Source organism: Zingiber officinale, chromosome 7A, assembly GCF_018446385.1.
Source record: "Zingiber officinale cultivar Zhangliang chromosome 7A, Zo_v1.1, whole genome shotgun sequence".
Lineage (NCBI taxonomy): Eukaryota > Viridiplantae > Streptophyta > Magnoliopsida > Zingiberales > Zingiberaceae > Zingiber > Zingiber officinale.
Genome location: NC_055998.1, coordinates 52,378,893 through 52,402,261, shown reverse-complemented (window position 1 = coordinate 52,402,261; position 23,369 = coordinate 52,378,893). Strand labels below are relative to the sequence as shown.

Genomic DNA, 23,369 nt, shown 5'->3' with positions numbered 1-23,369 from the left:
TATTTCTTCCCTCTCCTGATCATTTTTTCCTTCTCCTCCGATTGTGTCGGTCGAGTCTTACGAGTGGGGCAGTCGTTTCTATAGTGCCCTCTCTCCCTACACTTAAAATAGATTATGAGAGATTTACAATTTGAATTTACAATTTTACCTTTTAGATCCGTGATAGGATCCTCCCCCTTGACTGTTGCCATTTCAAATTCTGACTCAGATTCAGATATCTCGTCTTTGGCCATCAGTGCTATGATATCGGTTTGCTCTGATTTTTCTGAGTCTGGTTCGGAGGTTGACTCTGAGGATTCAATTTCAAATTCGGACTCAGGTTCTATTCGATCTTCTAACTCTGAAGGGATCTCATAAAGCTTGAGCACTTTCTCCCAAAGCTCCTTAGCATTGTTGAACTTTCCAACTCGATCAAGATCTGAATTTGTTAGTCCGCATAGGAGAATGTAAGTTGCTTTTGCATTTGCCTCGAATGTCCTTATTGTTTGTGCATCCCACTTGTCACAGGTGATGGGTACACCTTCTTTAGTGGGAAGAGTGAATCCAATATGGACTATGGTCCATATTTCTGCTTCGGTCTTTAATTGATGCTCCACCTGGTCTTTCCAGTATCTGAGGTTCTCGTCAGACAGCAGTGGTAGGCATGTTGAGTTGTACCCATCTTCGTAGGCCATTAGAAGGAATCGACAAAATAAACACAATAAAATTTGTTCCAAGACTTGGTCTTGGATTAGTAGTGCGGAAGAGAAATAAAAATAGTAATTCAGGAATTTCGAGAGAAAATAATAAAATATTATTAAAATATTATTAAAATATTATTAAAATATTATTAAAATATTACTACAAATTTTTGAAAACACGATATTTCACTAATTCCAATCAATGGTGAAAAGTTGAAAATGGATTTTTTGAAAACAGTTTTGGAGGGAAAAAAAAATGAAAGGCGTAAGGTTATATTTTCAACCTATACAAACGACAAAGCCACGAAAAATGCTTGAATGGTGGTTGCACCAGTTCAAAGCGACCCCGCTCTAATACCAATTGTTGGATCGAGACGCGCTAGAGGGGGGGGGGGTGAATAGCGCTCGTGGCTATAATCGTTCAATTATCGGAATCGTAAAACGTAAGAGTTACTGCAGCGGAATAAAATGACACAGAGAGACAAGGGATTTTTACTTCGTTCGGAGCCTGTGACGACTCCTACTCGAAGGCCCGCGATCCTTGATCGCTTTCCGTGGGCAACAACTATAAGCTCGACAAGAGTACAAGTATTACAGTTAAGTATTGAAAAGAATACAGTTATACCGACGACAATATCGTAATCTGAAGATTCAGAGCTCCGGGTCGTCGATGTCTTGCAACAGCACTTCGGGATCGTCTCGTGAGCAGCTTGTAGCAGAAAGATTGCTTGGAAGTTCTTGTTGGAAGCTGCTGGTCGAGACCCCTTATAAAGGGGGTTCAAGGCGCCTTATACTGTTCACCAAGGCGCCTTGAACGAGCCGAGTCACCCGCGTGGATCAGCACGGACCTGGTCGAACTCTTTCTGGTTCAAGGCGCCTTCAGCCTATCCAAGGCGCCTTCAACCTCCGGTCCAAGGCGCCTTGAACTTCATCTAAGGCGCCTCCAACCTTCTGCGCTGGCTTTTCCTGGTTCGCACCCGAGGCGCCTCCAAGCTCCATGGAGGCGCCTCGGACACTGTTCATCCGAGTTGTAACTTGCTCCTTTGTTCCTGCAAAATGTGTTAGTCCCAAACACATACCCTGCAAAACAAAGTTAGCACAGAAACATAATGAATGATAATAATGAAAGTTTTGACAGCATTCGAACTGTCCGGGTCTGACTTCAGGTTTCCCAACCGGAAACCCTAGGTCGACCCGACGCTTACTGTTCCCTCTGCGGGGAACGCGTCCTCACCTACTCCCTGATGCCAGTCCGGCCTCCAGACCGACTGGACTTTCCGCCTAGGGTTACCACCCCCTAGGACCTAGGGTTACCGCCCCCTAGGGTTTTTCTCCACCTAGGGTTACCACCCCCTAGGACCTAAGGTTGCCGCCCCTTAAGGTTTTCCTCCACCTAGGGTTACCGCCCCCTAGGACCTAAGGTTGCAGCCCCTTAGGGTTTTCCTCCACCTAGGGTTACCGCCCCCTAGGACCTAAGGTTGCCGCCCCTTAGGGTTTTCCTCCACCTAGGGTTACCGCCCCCTAGGACCTAATGTTACCCCCCCCCCCCCTTAGGATTTTCCTTCACCTAGGGTTACCACCCCCTAGGACCTAAGGTTACCCCCCCTTAGGATTTTCCCTTACCTAACCGCAGTTAGGACTTTCCTGAACCTTATTTAACCACGTTAGATAACAAGGAATCTTAACTTTGAATTCCTTTGCCATTATCAAAACTAAGGTTCGATCGTCGGATGCTTACTGCACCAACACCAAGCTCCCTGCTTGGACTTCTCGAAATAGATCAACTCAAGTCGGGTCAACCAGGTCAACCTTGACCAAGGGTTGCACCCACAACCTCCCATCAAAGTACAACTCTTCTGTTCTCGTCAAACATCAAAATACAATTCGAGTCAGGTCAACTCGAGTCGGGTCAACCAGGTCAACCTTGACCTAAGGTTGCACCAACAATCTCCCCATTTTTGATGTTTGACAAAACCATAACCCAACTTAGGTTTTCTAATGTTCTTCCTTGAACATTCTCCCCAAACCTACACTCTCCCCCTTTTTGACACACATCAAAAAGAGTGAACAAGGTCAAGAGTTTCTTCCTAATGAAAGTCCCATACCTTTCATTGAAACCCTTAATTTCCCCCTTGATACTAAGGTCAACAATTAACTTAGTGATAATCCCATATCACTCAAGTCTTTAGGAGTAAAAACTCCCCCTAAAAGTCAACTCCCCTTGACTAATAGGTAAAATTCCCCCTAAAGGTCAACTCCCCCTTGACCATTGCACCAACAATGTCTTGGAGAGTTTCAACCCTTTAGAAATCCAAAACACCAACTTCATTGCTGAAATTTCAGAAATTTCAGACAGCACAGTTGAAACTGGCACACCCTGATCGGTCACCAGACCGATCAGGTCTTCCCTGGATCGGTCACAGTGACCGATCCACAACTGCCTGGACCGATCAGACTCCCTTCTGATCGGTCCACAACCTCTGATATCAGTTTCAGAATTTCCTTCCAAAATTCAGAAACCCCTACTAAATTCCAGAAAATTCCAGAAATTATAAAACTTTGAGGATACATTCCTCATAACATATACTATCATGGAAAAATAGTTTTCTATGAAAATAACTTCCATTTTCAAATCTTGATACAAAGTTCAAAAGTCTTTGAAATAGCTCAAAGTTAACTCATCTTTGTATCACCTTGTTCAATGATGAATGCTATCACTAGAAAAGCTTCATCAAGGTTTTTCAAGTCAATTTTGAAATGATTTAAAAACCCCTTCAATTTAGGATCATAATCATAGGGCTAAATGTACACGACTTGTACACAAGCTTTCCCTATGATCCTCCAATTTAGAATTAGGCTCATCTAGGTACAAGAACTATGCACCTAGATCCTAACTCATCATCCTAATATCTCACACACATCTAAGGTGTATCAAACACATCCAAGTCAATTTTGATGTGAGATATGGGTCTAGGTTATCTTAAACTAGATTCTCATGCATTTTCTAAACTGCAATTTGATATCCATATCAAGTTGTGTTTTTGTCCTTAAATCAATTTAATTGATTATACATGCAAGAGATGATGACATGGCATAAACTAGTTTCATAAATGAAAACATGTACCAATGTCATGATGTCATGGCATAAAGTATGAAACTTAACTAGAGCATGACATATAAATAACTTAAGCATTTTCATGACATTTCAAATGATAGTAAATTAGATATGATGTCATGACATGGCATATGACAAACAATATATGGCAAATAACATGTAAAGGTATAGAAAATACCTAATTCTAGCCTTAGTTGTCATTTTTGACAATGTTGATCATTTTGCCATAAGTTCTATATTCCTAAGTGTCATAGACCTCAAATCATATACCAAAGATGTTTAGATCACTACGTGCCAACTAGATTGACTCTAGAAAACTTCTCAAATTTGATTGGCACATTCTAATCACCTTAGGAATAATTCTTAATTTCATTTTCAAGGCTTGATTATACCTTGAAAATTCCTAAAGTGCCACCTTTTGCCATGATTAGGTTAACTACCTATTCAAGTAAGGTTGGCACACCCTAACTCATCTAGCGTGATGAAATCACGCTCCTAGGAACCCAATACCTATTTGAGCTCATTGGGTTCACTAAATATTCACTAGGGATGACTTCCCTAGCAACCCTCCTAGGCTTTGAAGCCTTGGTCATTTGCGACTCATCAAGATCAACTCTAGGGGTGACTCCCCTTGTGACCTTGATGATGGTCTTCCTAGCCCTAGGTTTTGTTCCATAATCGAATGGAACATCATGGTAAGTGGGCTTGACCACTTGGGACTTAGGTTTGTGACCCAAACCTTTCTTGTCCTTGGACTTGGGTTTTTGACCCCTAGACCCTAGAGTCAAATCCTCAAGAGCCTTTTCTAGATTGTCAAGTCTTGACCTCAAGACTTGATTTTCTTTCTCTAATACCTCAAGCTTTAATTTATCATTTTTCTTTGAGTAATCCTAGGCATATGTCTAGATGATTTGGGATTTCTACCTAGGTTTTCCTTAACCTTAGATGAGTTAATTCTAGGGTTAGCATTTCTAGAATTGTCCTTACCTAGGCTAACATGTTTGGCTCCTAAGCACGTGTATCGGTTACTATAGTTGTCATGCTTATTATTATTGACAATAGCAATAAGGCTACTAGCATGCATCCTACTAGAATTGCAAGAATGTGCCTTAGAGATTACCTTAGGGTTTGCCTTAGCTCCCCCTATAGACGTGCTCGGTCTCTTGTCCTTGTGAGATTGCCTCCCCCTTGGACATTGACTCCTATAGTATCCCCTTCGCTTGCATTGGAAGCACACCACGTGCTCCTTGCCTTTGCGTGTCGGGACTCCGACTTCCTTGACCATTAGCGCCGGTGGAGTGTTCCTAACCCTCTTTGGACACTTACTCTTGTAATGCCCAAATTCCCTACACTCAAAGCACATTATGTGTAATTTATTTGAAATTAAATGGCTTGAGTTACCTAGGGTTGAGGATGGATGTGAGCTCTCTTCTTCATCCCTTCCGGAGGTAGAAGCTTCTTCTTCTTCTTGCTCCAATCTTGAAGAAGAACTCTCCTCCTTTTCTTCCTTAGATGTTGAGTGGCCCTCAACTTCTAATTCCATGCCTCCATGAAGTGAGCTACTTAGCTCACTTGACTCCTCTTCATGACTTGAAGTGGAGCTTCCCTCATGGAACTTGGCCAAGTTGTTCCACAACTCCTTGGCATTGTTATATCCACCTACCTTACACAAAACATCATTAGGTAAAGAAAATTCAAAAATTTTCAATACCTCATCGTTGACTAGGGATTGGTGGATTTGTTCCTTGGTCCACTCCTTCTTCTCTAGGGTTTCTCCTTTCTTGTCCATCGGAGGCTTGAAACCTAATTGAACACAACTCCAATTTTCAAGGTTAGTCATAAGAAAGTACTTCATTCTTACCTTCCAAAACGCGAAGTCATCGCTATCGTAGAAAGGTGGAATTGTGACGTCTTCTCCAAATAACTCCATTCTCTAGCTTGTGCTCCCTTGGGTGTTAATCCGTCGAAGAGCAACCTTGCTCTGATACCACTTGTTAGGATCGATGGTCGCGGCTAGAGAGGGGGGTGTGAATAGCTGCCCCAAATTCTCGTTTCTTTCTACAAACTAGGGTTAGCGCAGCGGAAATAAAAACAAGAAACGAAACTAGGAAGGAGAAGAAAATCAAACCTAACACGATGATGTAACGAGGTTCGGAGATAAACTCCTACTCCTCGGCGTGTCCGTAAGGTGGACGAAGCCTATCAATCCGTCGGTGGATGAGACCCCAGAAAACCGGCTAATAACAACTCCTTTTGGGTGGAGAAACCTCGCCACAATAACTTGCAACAACAAGATAGAAATACAGCAAGAAATACAAACAATATGAATGTAAAACACCTTGCTTGCCTTCGACTGGTTTCCGTTGACGAAGCAGCAACTTCACGGAAGAACAGCAGCAGCTGACCAGCCGGGGAAGCTCACACGAGGCTTCAAGCAGAAGCGAGCTCAGCAAACCTCAGATCACAGCAGTGAAGAAGAAGAAGCAGTAGCTTCGAACCAGAAGAAGAAGAAGAAGAAGCAAACGCCTAGAAGCCCTCGATCTCCTTTTATAACCTGCACTGCAAAGAGGACATCGAAGAAGACGGAGATAGCCGTTGTCACTCACAACGGATAGTTCTGGACCGATCAGGCTCCATCCTGATCGGTCCACAGAGCTCCTGATCGGTCATGGGGACCGATCAGGCTAAGCCCCGATCGGTCTACAGACCAATCAGGCTAAGCCTGGACCTTTCTGGACTTAAGGTCTAGACCGATCAGGCATGCTCCTGATCGGTCCAGCTTCATCCTGATCGGTCCTGGGGACCGATCAGATCTTTCTCTGATCGGTCCAAAGACCGATCCCCTTCCTTTTCTCCCGAGCTTCTTGCCGTCTGATCGTTGTTTCCTGATCGGTCTGCAGACCGATCAGATAACACTCAGTAGGCTATTGTTTGGTTACTGATCGGTCACCAGACCGATCCAGATACCCAGTGTATCACTGGATCGATCCACTGATCGATCCAGAGCTTGGTTTTTGCCCAAACCAACTCCCAAGCCTTCCAAAACCAATATCCGGTCAACCTTGACCTATTGGTATCTCATGCTTAGCATCTGGTCACTCCCTTGACCTGCTAAGACTCCCTACCAAGTGTCCGGTCAATCCCTTTGACCCACTTGGTCTTTCCAACACCAGATGTCCGATCATCCTTGATCCATCTGGATTTTTCCCTTGCCCGGCTTCACTCACCAGGACTTTCACCTAGCTTCACTCACTAGGACTTTTACCTGGCTTCACTCACCAGGGTTTTCCATCTGCCCGGCTTCACTCACCAGGACTTCCAAACTGCCTAGCTTCACTCACTAGGTCTTTCCCCTGCCTGGCTTCACTCACCAGGTCTTTCTCCAACTGCCTGGCTTCACTCACCAGGACTTTCACTTTCACCTAGCTTCACTCACTAGGATTTTCTATCTGCCTTCCTGGTCTAGAGAACGTGCTACCGAGCCCTCTCTGACTTAGTCCGGAGAACGAGCTACCGAGCCCTCTCCGACTTCGTCCGGTCCAGAGAACGAGCTACCAAGCCCTCTCTGACCTAGTCCGGAGAACGAGCTACCGAGCCCTCTTTGACTTCCACATCCGGTCCAGAGAACGAGCTACCGAGCCCTCTCTGACCTAGTCCAGAGAACGAGCTGCCGAGCCCTCTCCGACTTCCACATGCGGTCCAGAGAACGAGCTACCGAGCCCTCTCTGACCTAGTCCGAAGAACGAGCTGTCGAGCCCTCTCCGACTTCCACATGCGGTCCAGAGAACGAGCTACCGAGCCCTCTCTGACCTAGTCTGGAGAACGAGCTGCCGAGCCCTCTCCGACTTCCACATGCCAAGCTTCCATACTTGGACTTCTCCGTGCCAAGTCTCCATACTTGGACTTTTCCCGTGCCAAGCTCCCTGCTTGGACTTTTCCGTGCCATATCTCCATACTTGGACTTTTCCCGTGCCAAGCTCCCTGCTTGGACTTCTCGAAATAGATCAACTCAAGTCGGGTCAACCAGGTCAACCTTGACCAAGGGTTGCACCCACAACCTCCCATCAAAGTACAACTCTTCTGTTCTCGTCAAACATCAAAATACAACTCGAGTCAGGTCAACTCGAGTCCGGTCAACCAGGTCAACCTTGACCTAAGGTTGCACCAACAGTCATCGCCAAGATTGCATCAGCAGATAACCTGGCAGATCCTTTCACTAAGGCCCTTCCAGCGAAAGCTTTCGATCGGCATGTGGAGGGAATGGGAATCAGATGTATGGTAGAAGATATGGCAGCTTAGTCATTAGTATAAGTGGTAGATTGTTGGAGTGTATACTGAAAGCCTAAGATTTGTAAACATTCATTATGAATAAAGAATTACATTTGGTCAAATTGTCTACATTTAGTTGTAGTTGTTCAATTAATTTATACTGTAGATAACATAGTATGTGGTGCCACATGTAGAAGATGATGTTATCAGTACCTTATAAATTATAAACAGTAGCTCACGACCAAAATAGAAAGGAACAAATCATTAGAAGGTCGTAGTGTAATTAGGTATCAGTTTATCTTGACTGTATAATTACACTAGTACACTTAGAGTGTAATGAGTAGGACCATTTGAGGTCGTTTCTTTTATACTGACTTTATAAAGAAACAAAGACCTCGGTTATTATGGAAGTGTGTGCTCTTAATCCTAATATAATAACAAGCACATATATTTGATATTTATTTCTTTAATTTATCAATGAGTGAGATTTAGTTCGATGAATCAATAAGCCCGATAAGTTGGGAAATGGTATCACTTATAGTGTGTGTTGTTGATTATAGAAGGAAACTGTGTCCTAGAGATACTAGGTTGATAATGTCCTCAAGAGGAGCTCATAAGGATTGCCATGTTAAACCCTGCAGGTGGACTTAGTCTGACATGATGATAAGGTTGAGTTGTACTACTCTTGGACTAAGATATTAATTAAATGAGTTGTCAGTAACTCACTTAATTAGTGGGCATTCGATATCTTAAACACAGGGAGACTAACACACTCATAATAAGAAGGAGCCCAAAAATGTAATTTGGGATTGGTGCGGTAGTTCAATAATAGTTCTCTAGTGGAATGAATTATTATTGATAAAATTAAGTTGTGTGTTTGGGGCAAACATGAGATGCTTAATTTTATCGGGAGACCAAAACCAATTCCTCCTCTCAGTCCCTATCGTAGCCTCTTATTTATAGAGTACTATACCCCCCTATACCCACTTTCTATACCCACCTAATAGGGGCCGGCCAAGCTAGCTTGGGAACCAAGCTAGGGCCGGCCTAAGCATAAATTGGTGTGGCCGGCCCTAGCTTGAACCCAAGCTAGAGGGGCCGGCCATATTAAATTAAAAAGGATTTTAATTTTTATTTTTATTATGTGAAAGATATAATTTATTAAAGAGAATTAAAATTAAAATATCTCTCTTGTAAAAGATCTACAAAAGATTAAAGAAAGAGATTAGATCTCTTTCCTTATTTGTAGATTGGTGAGATATTTTATTTTCTCTTTAAAAATTATTCACATGTTGTTAAATTAAAATTATAGAAATTTCTTTTTATCAACCATGAAGAGATTTTTGAAGAGAAATTTTATTTTTAAAATTTCTGGAAACAAATTAGGAAGTTTTAATTTGTTGATTAAAACTTGTCTAATTTATTTCTTTTGATGTGGCCGGCCAATATTGTTTTAATTGGAAATTTTATTTTATTTTTCTCAATTAAATCATGTCAAGGAAATTAAGGAAATTTTATTGTAATTAAATTTCTTAATTTGCCTAGGCCAAGGAATATAAAAGAATGGGTGGGGGTGCCTTCATGAGATACAACCTCTATTATTTCTCTCCCTCTTTTGTTCCTTGGTGTGGCCGACCATCATCATCCTCTCCCTCTCTTCCTCTTGTGGTGGCCGAAACATCCCTATTGCTTGGAGTTTTTGTAGAGGCCGGATACTACTTGGAGAAGAAGAAGAAGAAGAAGGAGAGAAAGCTAGCATCTCTTGGAGCTTGGTTGGTATTTTGATCTTCTTCCTTGGTGAAGCTTCCTTGTTGTGGCCGAACCTAGCTAGGAGGAGAAGAAGGTGGTTGGTGGTTTCTCATCTCGGAAGATCGTTGCCCACACAACGTCCGAGGTTAGAAGAGGAATACGGTAGAAGATCAAGAGGTCTTTATAGAAGGTATAACTAGTAGTTTTTCCTTTTTCGCATCATACTAGTTATTTATGGAAATAATACCAAATACAAGAGGCTTACGTTCTAGTATTTCGAATATGTTTTTCGAAGTTGTGTTCTTTTGTTTTATTTTTCCTTGTGATTTGATTATTCTTTTTGGTTAACCTAAAGTTATTTTAGGAAATTAAATATTAGATTTCTATAAAAGGTTTTGTCTACTCGGTGGTGGTTGCTCCCATATCCAAGAAGGTCATGTGCCTCGCCACGTCAGTACTGGGAACCAATTATGAAAATTAATATTTAATGGAATTAATAACTTAAGGTGATTTGGGTCGAACGTGTTAAGTTCCGCAGGAGATCAAAGTCAAAACCTAAAAGAACAAATAGATTAAGTTTTGGATCAAACGTGTTAAGTTCCGCGGGCAATCCAAAATTTAATTTAAAAGAACACATGGTAGCTAGGAAAAGGTTCAGATCTTTGTACAAAATTTTTGTACAGTGGAACCTCTAGGCTTTCCGAGTAGCAACCAACAATTGGCGAGGCACTAGGCCTTCTTGGTTATGAGATCATCCACAACTTTCTAGACAAAGTCTTTTAAAGAAATTGAATATTTAAACTTCTCACAGTAACCTTAGGTTTAACTACAAAGACCTCAATCAAAGCACAAGATTGAAACACAAAATCGAAGCACAAAAATGAAAACACAAAATCGCTAGCCTCTTGTGTTGGTATTTCAGGATCCATACAAAGAAAACAACAACTAGTTGCATTGCGGAATAAATAAGTAGTTGTACCTTTCTTCGTAGACAAAGACCTCTTGATTTTCTACCGTATTCCTCTCCTCTTCTTGGACGTCGTGTGGGCGATGATCTACCAAGACAAAAACACCCAAACCCTTTTGTTTCCAAACCGCCTACCACCAAAAGATGCAAAGAAAAAGGGGCGCCTTCTTCTTCTTCTACTCCTCCAAACCGTCGGCCACCAAGGTGCTTCATCTCTTCATTTTGTTTTCCTCCAAGCTCCGACCACCAAGAGAAGATGGGGCGCCAGCCCTAGAGGGAAGAAAGGGAAGAAGAAAAGGAAGTGGGGCGCCGACCCTAAAGGAATGAAAGGGAAGAAGAAAAGGATGGGGCGCCGACCTTAAGGGAAAGGAGAGAAACTTATCAATTCTTAAATGAATTGTTGATTTTTATGGCACAACCTCCTCTCCTTTTATAACCCTTCGCCCCAGATAAAAAAGGAGAAAAAGTAATAGATTTTTGTTTAGAAAAAATCTCTAGAATTAACATAATTCTTTTTAGAAAAATTTCTTAAAAAAGAATTACTATAATTCTTTTTAGAAAATTTCTAAGAAAGAATCAACGTAATTCTTTTTAGAAAAATCTCAAGGAAAGAATTAACATAATTATTTTTAGAAAAATTTCTTAGAAAATAATTAATATAATTCTTTTTAGAAAATTTCTAAGAAAGAATCAACGTAATTCTTTTAAGAAAAATCTCTAATTCTGTTGAGAAAAAATCTCCTTTTTTTTTTCTTTTCTTTTGGTTTGGCCAACCCCTTGCTTGGGCACCAAGCAAGGCTTGGCCGACACCTTTCTTGGGTAGGAAGCAAGGCTTGGCCGACCCCTTGCTTGGGCACCAAGCAAGGATGTGGCCGACCCCTTTCATGGGTAGGAAGCAAAACCAAAACGGCTGAATACGAGGCTTTATAGAGGCTACAATAGGGATCAAGCGGAGGAATTGGTTTTGGCCTCCTGATGGACTTGAGCTTCCTGTGTTCGACCCGAACACCCAACTCAAGTTCATCAATAATAACTCATACCACTAAAAAGTTATTATTAAACTACCACACCAATCACATATTACAATATGGACTCCTTCTTATCATAAGTGTGTTAGTCTCCCTATGTTTAAGATATCGTATGTCTGTTAATTAAATGAGTTACTGACAACTCACTTAATTAACATCTAGCTCTAAGAGTAGTATCACTCAACCTTATTATCATGTCGGACTAAGTCCACCTGTAGGGTTTACATGATAATCCTTATGAGCTCCTAAAGGGAACATTATCAACCTAGATTACTAGAACACAGTTTCCTTTTATAATAAAAAACACACCATATAAATAATATTATTTTCCAACTTATCGGGCCTATTGATTTAACTGAATAAATCTCACTCTTTGATAAATTAAAGAAATAAATACTAAGTATATGTGTTTGTTATTATATCGGGATTAAGAGTACGCACATCCATAATAGTAGAGGTTTTGTTTTCTTTTATGCAGTCAGTATAAAAAGATACTACCTCAAATGGTCCTGCTCAATACACACATAGTGTACTAGTGTAATTATATATAGTCAAGACAAACTAATTTCAAATTACACTACAATCATTCCAATGGTTTGTCCCAATCCATCTTGGTTGTGAGCTACTATTTATAATTTATAAGAAACTTATAACATTATCTTCTGTGTGACACCACACACCATGTTATCTATAATATAAATTAAATGGGCAACTTCATTTAACTAAATACAGACATTTGACCAATGTGATTCTCATTTCAAAATAAATGTTCATACAAAAAGGTTGGTTTTTAGTATACATCCTAACAGGTCCAAGGCATCTTCCATCAGATAAGTTTCATCCGCAACGGATAAAACTCTATCCATGGTAAACGACTATCGGAAGGCGCCTTCAAAGGCTGGAAGACATCTTCACACTATTCATTGAAGGTGCCTTCCAGCCATAGAAGGCACCTTCCACTTCGCAACTCAGCTAAATGCTGATCTCTTCGCGTAGGTGATTCTCCGTCTAACCAGAGTTGAGCTCACTTGAACCCAACTCCAACCTTCTCCTCGAGTAGGCTTCCTCCCCGGCTTCTCATCTCTTGGACCGTTGTGTGCTTCCTTCTCGTCCACCGGTGTACTCTTCCACAGCATCTCGTCCCTCAGATGCATCGAGTCTGTCGACTCCCTTCCCATGCCATCTCGCTAGCCACGTCTTCTGCCCGACTTCTTGTGTTCCTAAGCTTCTACACACTTAGACATAAGATCAAACACAACAGTACTTAACTTAACTTGGTTGAACGTATCAAAACCACCATGGGATACTTATAGGTTTGGCATAAGATAAACTCTCCCGGGTGGAGTGGTGAGGACACATTCTAGGAAAAGAGAAGTAGACATTGGTCCAACCTAAGATTTCATAGAAAATCTAAAGTTGAAAGTGGACCACTCAAAGAGCTATCAATCATAATTTTATTATATTTATGCTAACACTATGATACGAGAAGCTAACTATGGAAGCTTTGCGAAAAAGGAGATCTAAGCGCCCAAATTAATTCCAGGCAACTGGAGGTCTAGGAGCACCTATCATATCCAGGCTCTTAGATCAGGATAAACATGGTGCGGATGAAGATTTGATCAGGTGTTGCTACGTCATCTAGCTAGGTGCCTAGAAAGGATCCAGTCACTTGGATTTGTTGAGTTAGCATCGAAGTAGGATTGGATAGGGGTTGTTGGAGGCATCCTATTCCAATCCAAGCACCTAGATCACCCTATAAATAAAGCCTTGAACAACACCTTCAGGACCATCTTTCTAACTCCTCAATTGCTTTATTACACTTTAGAAACTTTGATACTCTATCATACTTAAGCCTCAATAATAAAAATATTAATCTCATAGGGACTGTTGATTAAACACTAATTGAGTTTGCACGGTGAATTATCTGGATAATCAAAAGTTGGTTGGAGGTTTGAAAGCTAGATGTTGAGAGAGGGAGGAGTTGGGAGAGAGTTAAGAGAGCAAGAGAGAGGGATTGCAGAAGAAGTTGGTATGGGGGAAGTGATTCTAGGATTTTGGTTTCATTATTACGCTAGTTAATGTCCCTTTGTATTGTTCATTTCCTTACCTCCATTCCTACACTTTGTAGTATTTCTAACTAAAATTTGGCACAACCCTGCGAAGATTGTGTAAGTGCCCCGCAAGGGACCAAAAGATTGCACTAGAGACTTTACCCAATTTCTAATGCCATTAAGTAAAAATGAATCTTTAGAAATTCAAGCTAAATGTTTACCTTAAGGCTCCCCGGGTATATAATTCTAGAGTTATCCAATTTACTTCCTAACAATAAATTAATACAACTAAGTATAAAAGGTAACCTAGAAAGTACGGTTCAAGGGTTACCCTCTGTCATATGACTCCCCAATTATGCCTTTCTAGATTACACAAGTTACATCCTAACATTAATTTGAAAAGAACCCTCTAAACTCTAACTAAACATTCTTTTGTAGAGAATTGATCTCCTAGTAAGAGGATCATTTTAAAAAGTACGCTTAAAGGGTTACCCCTATCATAGGGCTCTGTGGTAATACAATCTAGTACTTCTCATCTACTAGGTAACCAATCCACCATAATCCATATGCATACACCATACATACATTTTTTCTAATATGTACAAGGTAAAATACACATAGAACATAGCATACACACTTCATTAAACAAAAAGATGGCATATACTTAGTTCATACGTCAATATCATATCATAAATACTCCCTACATCCTAAGAATTAGAGGATCTACTTCATTGTGAAGGATATACTGACCAAAGACACAAAATGAAGCATTCTTACATTCAAAACATGAGATAGAGAAGAAGAAATGCTTATCGAGTAGATTGTCGGTGTCTTCAGGATGTTTTCTTGCTCCAGAGGAGGAAAAATGGTGCAGATTGCCAAAGAGGGAGGCTCTAAGGTTTCCCCTAGAGGGGAAAACCCTTCCTAAAGGACGGGGATGAATCTCTAAACAAGAATAAGTGAAAAGGGGAGGAGTTCCCCTTTTATAGGCATGGGGTCGTGTGCCACTGCCCCTAGGCTCACATGGACGTGCCTTTTAGCACAACCGAGCTATGTAGACGGTGAATAAGGAGGCATGAACATGCCTGGTAAGCATGGTCGTGCCTGGTAGGCATGGTCATTCCTAGTAGGAACGAGTAGGTCGTGTGCCTTGCCAAGAAAATTAGGCATGACCATGACTTTTGGCATGGTCGGGCGGTGTGTCATGCTGCTCAGAGGGGACAAGGTCGTGCCTCTAGGCATAGCATGGCCTTGTGGCTTGTTGGGAAGAGACCAATGGTCGTACCTTTTTGCATGGTTGGGTCATGCCCCTTGTTGAGAATGTTAGAGCAATCACAATGGTCCATGCGATCATGTGTTTTGGTGTTTAAGCAAAGAGTTTAAGTTAGGATAACCCTCGTTATTTGATATGTGTATGTGAGTGTGCAGGTTGGTAGGATACACATATGACTCAGCTTGATGACTTCAGGTCTGGTGAAGTATGGAGCATCCGAGGGACCGTGGACAAGGCAGCAAGGACAAGGGTCGAGGGAAGCGACTTCAAGGCATACACGAAGGATGACATTGGGGACGAGCCATGGGCTTGGATGCATCTGAAGGATGAGAGCCAAAGGAAGTAGGCTAGAAGGAAAGGGGTCAAGGCTGCAAAAAAGAGTCAAATGAGTCATGAGGGTACGAGTACATGAGAGATTGTACTTAGGGAAAAATCTGGGGGGGGGGGGTAACTGTAGCAGTTAATGACACTATAACAGTTAATGTAATAGTTGATTGGTGCACTGTAGCAGTCGACTGGTAGAGAGCCATTGAGAGAGTCGTTGGGCTGGCACCAGTCGACTGGTGCAAGGACCAGTTGATTGGTAACGGTAAAACAGCAAGACTCTTTTCTTCCAAACTCTATAAGAAGGAGCTTGGGATGCCCGCCAAGGTAATGAAATTGGACTTGGTTAAATTCTAATTAGTAGTCACTAAGTGCTCAAGGTTTCCTTTGTGTCCAAGTGCTCTTGGTGAGTGTTGTGGTGAGGTTTCTCCATCCACAAGGAGGTTTGAGCTAGCCGGAGTTTCTGGAGACTAATCCATCGACGGATTGAGGGATCATCCACCTTATGGACAATCGTGGAGTAGAAGCAAGTTATCTCCGAACCACGTAAACGAACGTGTTAGAGGTTGTGCTTTCCTTATTGTCTTTAGCTTGCTTGTTTTGTATTATTCTATTGCACAAACTAACAAGTGTAGGAAGCTATCGATTTGGGGGCACCATCCATTCAACCCCCTTTTAGCCGGCTGCAAGATCCTCAACAAGTGATATCAGAGTGAGAACACTCTCCATTAGACTAACCGCCAAGGAAGCAAAAGATGACCGACTTGATTGATCCGCCGAAGTATGAAGGAGGAAGCTTATGGGACATCACCTTTTGGATGGTGAAAATGAAGAACTTCTTCGAGACGGATTGGGACACAATAATCATCATCGAGGAGCCATTTGAAGTCCCAGAAGATAAGAAAGGAAAGAAACTCCGATCGCGATATTGGATGGAGGAGCAAACATCACGGGCAAAGGTAAATTCAAAGGTAATATCGATTTTAATTGATATTTTGCCACCTAACGTGATATGTGATGTAGGCGAATATGAGAATGCCCATGATTTGTGGAGCAAAGTAAAGAAAGTTCTAGGCAAAGAACTTATGCCTACACAAGAAGAAGAAGAGCCCAAGGAAATGAGTTCAATTGCTCAAGGAGAGGAGATGGAGCAACCGGAAGTTGAGCCATGCTCAACATCCGAGGAGGAGGAGGATGAGGAAGTATCATCAACATCCTCAAGGGTTGAAGAAGAATCCAAGATAAGTGAAGAAGAAGAAAAAGTCTTGGAAACCAACTTAGTAAGCATCTCCACCGAGGTGAAGTCAAAAGACCATATCATTTGCTTCAGGTGCAATGAGAAGGGACACTACAAGAGTAAGTGTCCAATGGGTAAGAAAGAGGTAACTCCTAAAGTTACTCAAATTATTTTAGATACTAATGTGGGTTTTAGGAATGATTTTTCCAAGAACAAGAAGGAGAAGAAATAGCATATAGTGTGCTTCACGTGTGGTGAGCGGGGTCACTACCACACCAAATGTTTCAAAAGGAGGGAGATTAAGAAGGTTGAGCATTTGAAGAAATGGGAGAAGAAGAAGAGGAGCTCAAGTCAAGGGGGAGCTTCAAGGGTAAGGGAGGTATACCCTAACTTGAAACATAATTCAAATTTCCATTCTTCCATGCAAGCTAGGAGAAATGATTTTGTTAATCATAGTATGCCCATGCAAAATTTCGGATTTAGATATCATGATAAGAATATGGTACATATTAGAGATAACCCTAGGAGACCTATGCATGATAAATCTAGAAACAGTAGACCTAAGGAAAACTAAGGCACTAATCCTAAGAAGGGGAGACACATACCTAGAATGGGTAGGTCTAGGAATATCCAATGTGGACAAATCAACTCTAGGGTTAGGGACTTAGAAAGGGAAAATCAAGCTTTGAAGACAAAGCTTGATCAATTGGAGAAAACCCTAGATAGATTCAATGTTGGATCTAGAGAGTTAAGTATGGTGTTGGGTAGCTAAAGTCCCAATAATGATTGATCAGATTTAGGATACCGATCTAATGTCTCCAAGGCTAAGGGAAAGTCTTATGCTAGGGTTGCATATAACTATAGCAAGGAGAAACTAATAAATGGCAAGGGAAAGCCATTTAAAGGTAAGGAGAAGTTAACCAAGGACAAGATGTCCAAGGTTAAAAAGGTTCGGTTTGTAGGCCAAGTGTCACCGGAGGTGCACCGATATGGCCTAACGATTGTGGATGAGTCACCTAGGGGGAGCTCAAAGAGCCAATTTGGACTCATGGCCAATGGATTTCAAGTGGGTTTTACTTGGGAGTCTAGAGGAGCCATGAAGTGTGCCAAATGGTTTGGAGACGGACTTGAGCCTCAAACCTAGGGAATTAGCACACATTGAGTTATGTTTCATGCAAGGGAATATGACATTGGGGTCATATTGCATGATAATTGATTTTGGATGTATAGATGTCATATAATCCAATTCTAGGGATGCATTGTGGGTTGTTATGGGCAAATACATCAAGAGGAAGCCAAAACTAGGACTTTAGGTCAAGGTTCAATTGAACAATTTAGCTAGTTTTAGATTTTATGTCGATCTTGGGATTGGTGATAAATACATTTTGTAATGTATTTTTTCTAAGTAGACATGAGTAAAACACACCTCTCCACAAAATTTGAGAATTTTTAGAGGTTTATAAAATTTCTTGTGTATTTTTGAAGTTGGTCAAAAAAGATTGATTTTTGTAGAAATAGGGTACCAGTCGACTAGTGCATATACCAGTCGACTGGTAATAGTATTTTTGAGTACAAAATGTCTCTGTAAACTCATTTTGATGAGGGCAGTTGATTGATGCTGATACCAGTAGACTGTTAAAAGTATTTTTCGACCACAGAATACTTCTATAAGGTTGTGTTGAAAGGGTCAGTCGACTAGTACTTGGGGGCAGTTGATTGATACCAGCCTGAAAGTATTTTTTAGTGCTGATTTTGACCGTGTCAACTCGTTCAGATGTATGAGATCCATATGGGATAAATACATGAGTTTAGGGTCAGTTTGGATGACAAGTTTTCAATAATTGGGATATTGTTGGAGAACTTTTTGAATAATAGGCAAAGCGGGAGAAGTAAGGTTTAGTTGAGAAAACCTTTAGTGTCTTTGTGTAGGGGGAGCCTTGTGATAGGTTCATAAAAATCCTTGTGGGAAAATCCTAGCTCATTGGGGAGCTTAGGTGTAGGAGGAGCCTTGGGATATGTTCCAATGCATGTTTGCATTTTTTTTTCATTCGACGGTGTAAGTCCAAGTGTGTAGCCTTGGCAACGTAAGTCCATTCGGCTGTGTAAGTCCAAGTTTGTAGCCTTGATAATGTAAGTCCATTCGACGGTGTAAGTCTAAGGGTGTAGCCTTAGCAACATAAGTCTATTTGTTATTAGCATTGTTATTTGCTATTTGCTTTCCCTAACTTAAACATATTGCCAAACATTAAAGGGGGAGATTGTTGGAGCAATCTCAATGGTCCGTGTGACCATGTGTTTTTGGTGTTTGGGCAAAGGGTTTAAGTTAGGATTACCCTCATTATTTGATATGTGTATGTGAGTGTGTAGGTTTGCAGGATACACATATAACTCAGCTTGATGGCTTCGGGTCCGATGAAGGATGGAGCATCTGAGAGACTGTGGACAAGGCAATAAGGACAAGGGCGGAGGGAAGCAACTTCGAGGCATACATGAAGGATGGCATTGGGGACGAGCCTCAGGCTTGGATGCATCCAAGGGATGAGAGCCAAAGGAAGTAGGTTAGAAGGAAGAGTCAAGTGAGTCGTGAGGGTATGAGTGCATGAGAGATTGTACCAGGGAAAAATTCGGGGGGGGGGGTACTGTAGTAGTTAAGGCAGTTACTGTAGCAGTCGACTGATGCACTGTAGCAATCGACTAGTAGAGAGCCATTGAGAGCTGTTGGACTGGCGCCAGTCGACTGGTGCAAGGACCAGTCGACTGGTAACAGTAAAATAGCAGGGTTGTTTTCTTCCAAGCTCTATAAAAAGGAGCTTGGTTGGCCGGTCAAGGTGATGAAATTGGACTTGGTTAAAGTCTAATTAGTAGTCACTAGTGCTCAAGGTTTCCTTTGTGTCCAAGTGTTCTTGGTGAGTGTTGTGGTGATGTTTCTCCACCCACAAGGAGGTTTGAGCTAGTCAGAGTTTCCGAGGACTAATCGACCAATAGATTGAGGGAACGTCTACCTTACGGGCAGTCGTGGAGTAGGAGCAAGTTATCTCCAAACCACATAAATGAATGTGTTAGCAGTTTGTGCTTTCCTTATTATCTTTAGCTTGTTAGTTTTGTATTATTCCGCTACGTAAACTAACAAGTGTAGGAAGCTATCGATTTGGAGATGTCGTCCATTCAACCCCCCTTCTAGCCGGCCGCAAGATCCTCAACATGGAAGAGGGACATGGTCGTGCCTTTTGGTATGGCCATCTTGCTGGATTTCTCTATGTTTCCTCCAATATGTATCTTTGCTCCATTTTCACTCTAAATTATGTCTTTTCAATCAAAATATGTAAAGAACAGATTCCCAAACAAATAGAATGGAAGTATGACATAAATAATAAAATAGGGTGCAATAAACATAGATTATATTTATGAAATATAAGTAGATATGCATTTAACAATACCTAGAAACATACATAACCTACACACATCACACCCCCATACTTAAACCTTTTCTTGTCCTCATGCAAAAACTACATCTATACTCATATGGTTAAATAGTGCATCGTAATCTCTAGTGAGTCAGTCTAATCCTATCAAATGATTTTATTAGTAACCAAGATATAAAAATAGTTTGAATATGACCTAAGTAATAGTTCTCAAGTCATCATAAGACCGTATTCCTTATTCTCCCAGTGATGAGTACTTACCTATCACACGCTTGGTTCATATCTCTCATACTACATAAGGTTTTAAAGGACTACTCAGAATCAAGAGAAACATAATATTTATTTTCCTAGTAACCTAACTAGTCCAAAGGGGTAAATTATTAGTTTCTATTCATGAGAACTATTTTTATATCCCTTATTCAAATGATTCTTTTTTGTACTTTAAAAGTGTAAAACTAATACAAATGCAAATATATTAATGCAAATGTAGGGATTTAGATTTTTTTCAAATGAGTTTCTATGATTCAAGATCATCTAGTAATCAAAATGTAATTGAGAAGTCACCTTAGAAACATAAGTACTAGTTCAGTTCTATGAATTATGAGCATTTTTAGAGTTATCTACAATCAAAATTAGGAAAAGTGTAAAGAACCTAAAACAAGGCCAACACTCAAATTATTACAGTAAAAACATTACTCACTTTATGCTAACATGGATAAAAAAAGATAAATCACTAAATATACTAGCACCATAAGTAACCAATAAACCACATGAAATATAGAACAAGCATGCCAGCATTATTGCATTAAGGAACAAACAATCATGATGTTATGAATGATACAACAAGAAAGATTTTATTATGCAAAAAAAATATGACAAGATAATCTAAACCCAATACATCCCCCTTGAATTAAACTTTTCATTATCCTAATGAAAATTAGAAATGTAATATGGAGGAGAGTTTGAAGTTAGATAAGTTATCAAGTGATGAGTTCCAAATGATTGAGATATTCATGTGCTAAAAATACTTCTCTATCTGCTATTTGCATTCCTCCACAACTTTAAATCCTATAAAAAGAAAATAGACAAGAAAAATTAAATAGAGAATTTGAGTTATTATAAAGAAAGGAAAGAAACTAGAAATTAGAAACAAAAGACTTAAATGAAAACAAGAAAGAACTCGAGTTGCCTCCCAAGAAGCACTTGTTTAAGGTTATTAACTCAACTCCTTATTATCCTCATCTAAATCAGGCTCTGGCTGGAGTGGAATACTTTCAGACTTTCCTTCCAATGACCCATATTATTACAAAATACTTTTTGAGTTTTAGGGTTCTTATGCGATACTGTAATAGTAAGTCCTTAATTGTGGATGTATTTTACAGGCTATAGTTGTTAGCTTGATGAGGTTGTACAACTCTTCTATGTCAACAATGAAAGTGATGGGGTGGAGTCATCTTTCATACCTTGATGGATTAATGGAATTACTAGGTGGTCTTCAACTAAACTTGTGAAAATTAGAGTATGTTTTTGTCAGATATAATTTACGATGACTCTTTTCTTTTTTTCTTTTTGGAAATTTTTGTTTCTTTAGTGAGTAAAATATTTTTACCAATAGTAGTTCAATGTCAAGTGCCCTTGAAGATGAAGTGAGAACACCTTTTCCTATCATAAGAGATACCCTTTATGAAGATCCTGCTTTTTTCAGGTCTGGTTCTCCTTATGTCGCATTCATTTTGCAAAATTTGTGCACTTTTATTAACTTAATTTTCATAATTTTATCTATTGTTGCATGCTAATACATTTTCAAAATTCAATTATTTAACGGTTCTTTTATTGGCATTGATTTTTATTTAATACCAAATACCACAAGTCTCGACAAAGTTCAAATGTTTCCTTTGGCATATCAAGACCTTCTGCTATTTAGGAATCAAGTAAGATCGTTGTGTCAACATCAAATGGTACCCATGGCAATCTTGTTTCATTATATACTCCACCTTTGCCTTGATGTTCCAAGAGCACTTTAACAATGCGCAATGATTATGCAAACATCTCTTGTTGTTGTAGTTACACAATTATCCTTTTGCTAAATGAATTTGTAGAAGATTGATTCACTATCACCATTTCTATACGCATCAAAATCCTTACGTAGGGTTCAATGACAGTAAGAGATCCATATTGGCTCCTAATAGTTTGGTCCCATTGCTTGTTGTATTTGCTTTGTTCACCAAATACTTCTACTTATATACATTTTTCTATCTTATGTTGAAAATATTGATTTTTGGAAATTTGGTGGTTTTGCTCATGTGTCATTATGCTCATTCATTTGTGTAGGCAAAGGTTGAGGCATCTCTTCGTGGCAAGTGGTTGCTAGTCAGTCAAAGAATTTAGCTCGCATAGGTGGACTTGAATTATTGTTCTTTGATTTCACCATTACAAAATGATGATTTTTGAAGTATTTCATGTTAAATCTCAACCATGATAATGATACAAGGGCAAACAAAGCTGTCGTAAAACTATTTCATTCTAATTTCAGTTTCTAGCATGTTAGTTGATTATCTGGTATTGTATATTTGTTAGCTCATAATGCATTGATTTTTCTCACATTTATTTAAGATGTTGAGCACTTTTTGTGCTTATTTGCGTATGGTTGTATAATTTATTTCTTTATATTTCACATTGTTATTACAATTTTAGGTATACGGTGATACTATTGAAGGGAAGAAGGTGTGTGTTTCTCCAACAATTTCCTCATCATCTCTATGGCTTATATTCTTCTCTAACTTATATTTCGACTACAAATCAGATTGAATAACACATCTTATTTTGATTTCTTTAAAATTGAGAAAAAGAATTAGAGTTTTTAGATTAGAAAAGTTTTTAAGTAGTTTTCTTTCTTGTGTTTGATAGGGTGGAAATACAACAAACAACTACTTTTATTATTTTTAATCATTTATCTTTTCGATACATCATTTATGTTTTTCTATTTGATTCAACCAATCATATAAAAGAAATAAAAAATAATTGATTGTTATATATTTTTTTTTTGAACTTATGACAAATCAAATTGGTATGTGTTTAAAACATGAGAAAAAAGAAAAAAAAATACAGCAAAGATCTATAAATGAAATTCAAGTAATATTGTATTCTTTTTAAAATCTTAGTTTATTTTAATAAAATATATTTATACATTTCAATCTCTTTATGCTATTTTATAGGAAAATATAGCTAAAAGGTATCACATTCTTATTGCTGGA

The 23,369-nt window shown here is 39.8% G+C and overlaps 1 long non-coding RNA gene across 1 annotated transcript; it reads left to right on the top strand.

Moving 5' to 3' along the window:
- The first annotated feature begins 21,539 nt into the window (after positions 1-21,539).
- LOC122000116 lies at positions 21,540-22,641 on the top strand. The gene is made up of 3 exons (XR_006116952.1): positions 21,540-21,603; positions 21,734-21,820; positions 22,447-22,641. It is a non-coding gene; the product is annotated as an uncharacterized LOC122000116 (long non-coding RNA).
- Positions 22,642-23,369: the final 728 nt, after the last annotated feature.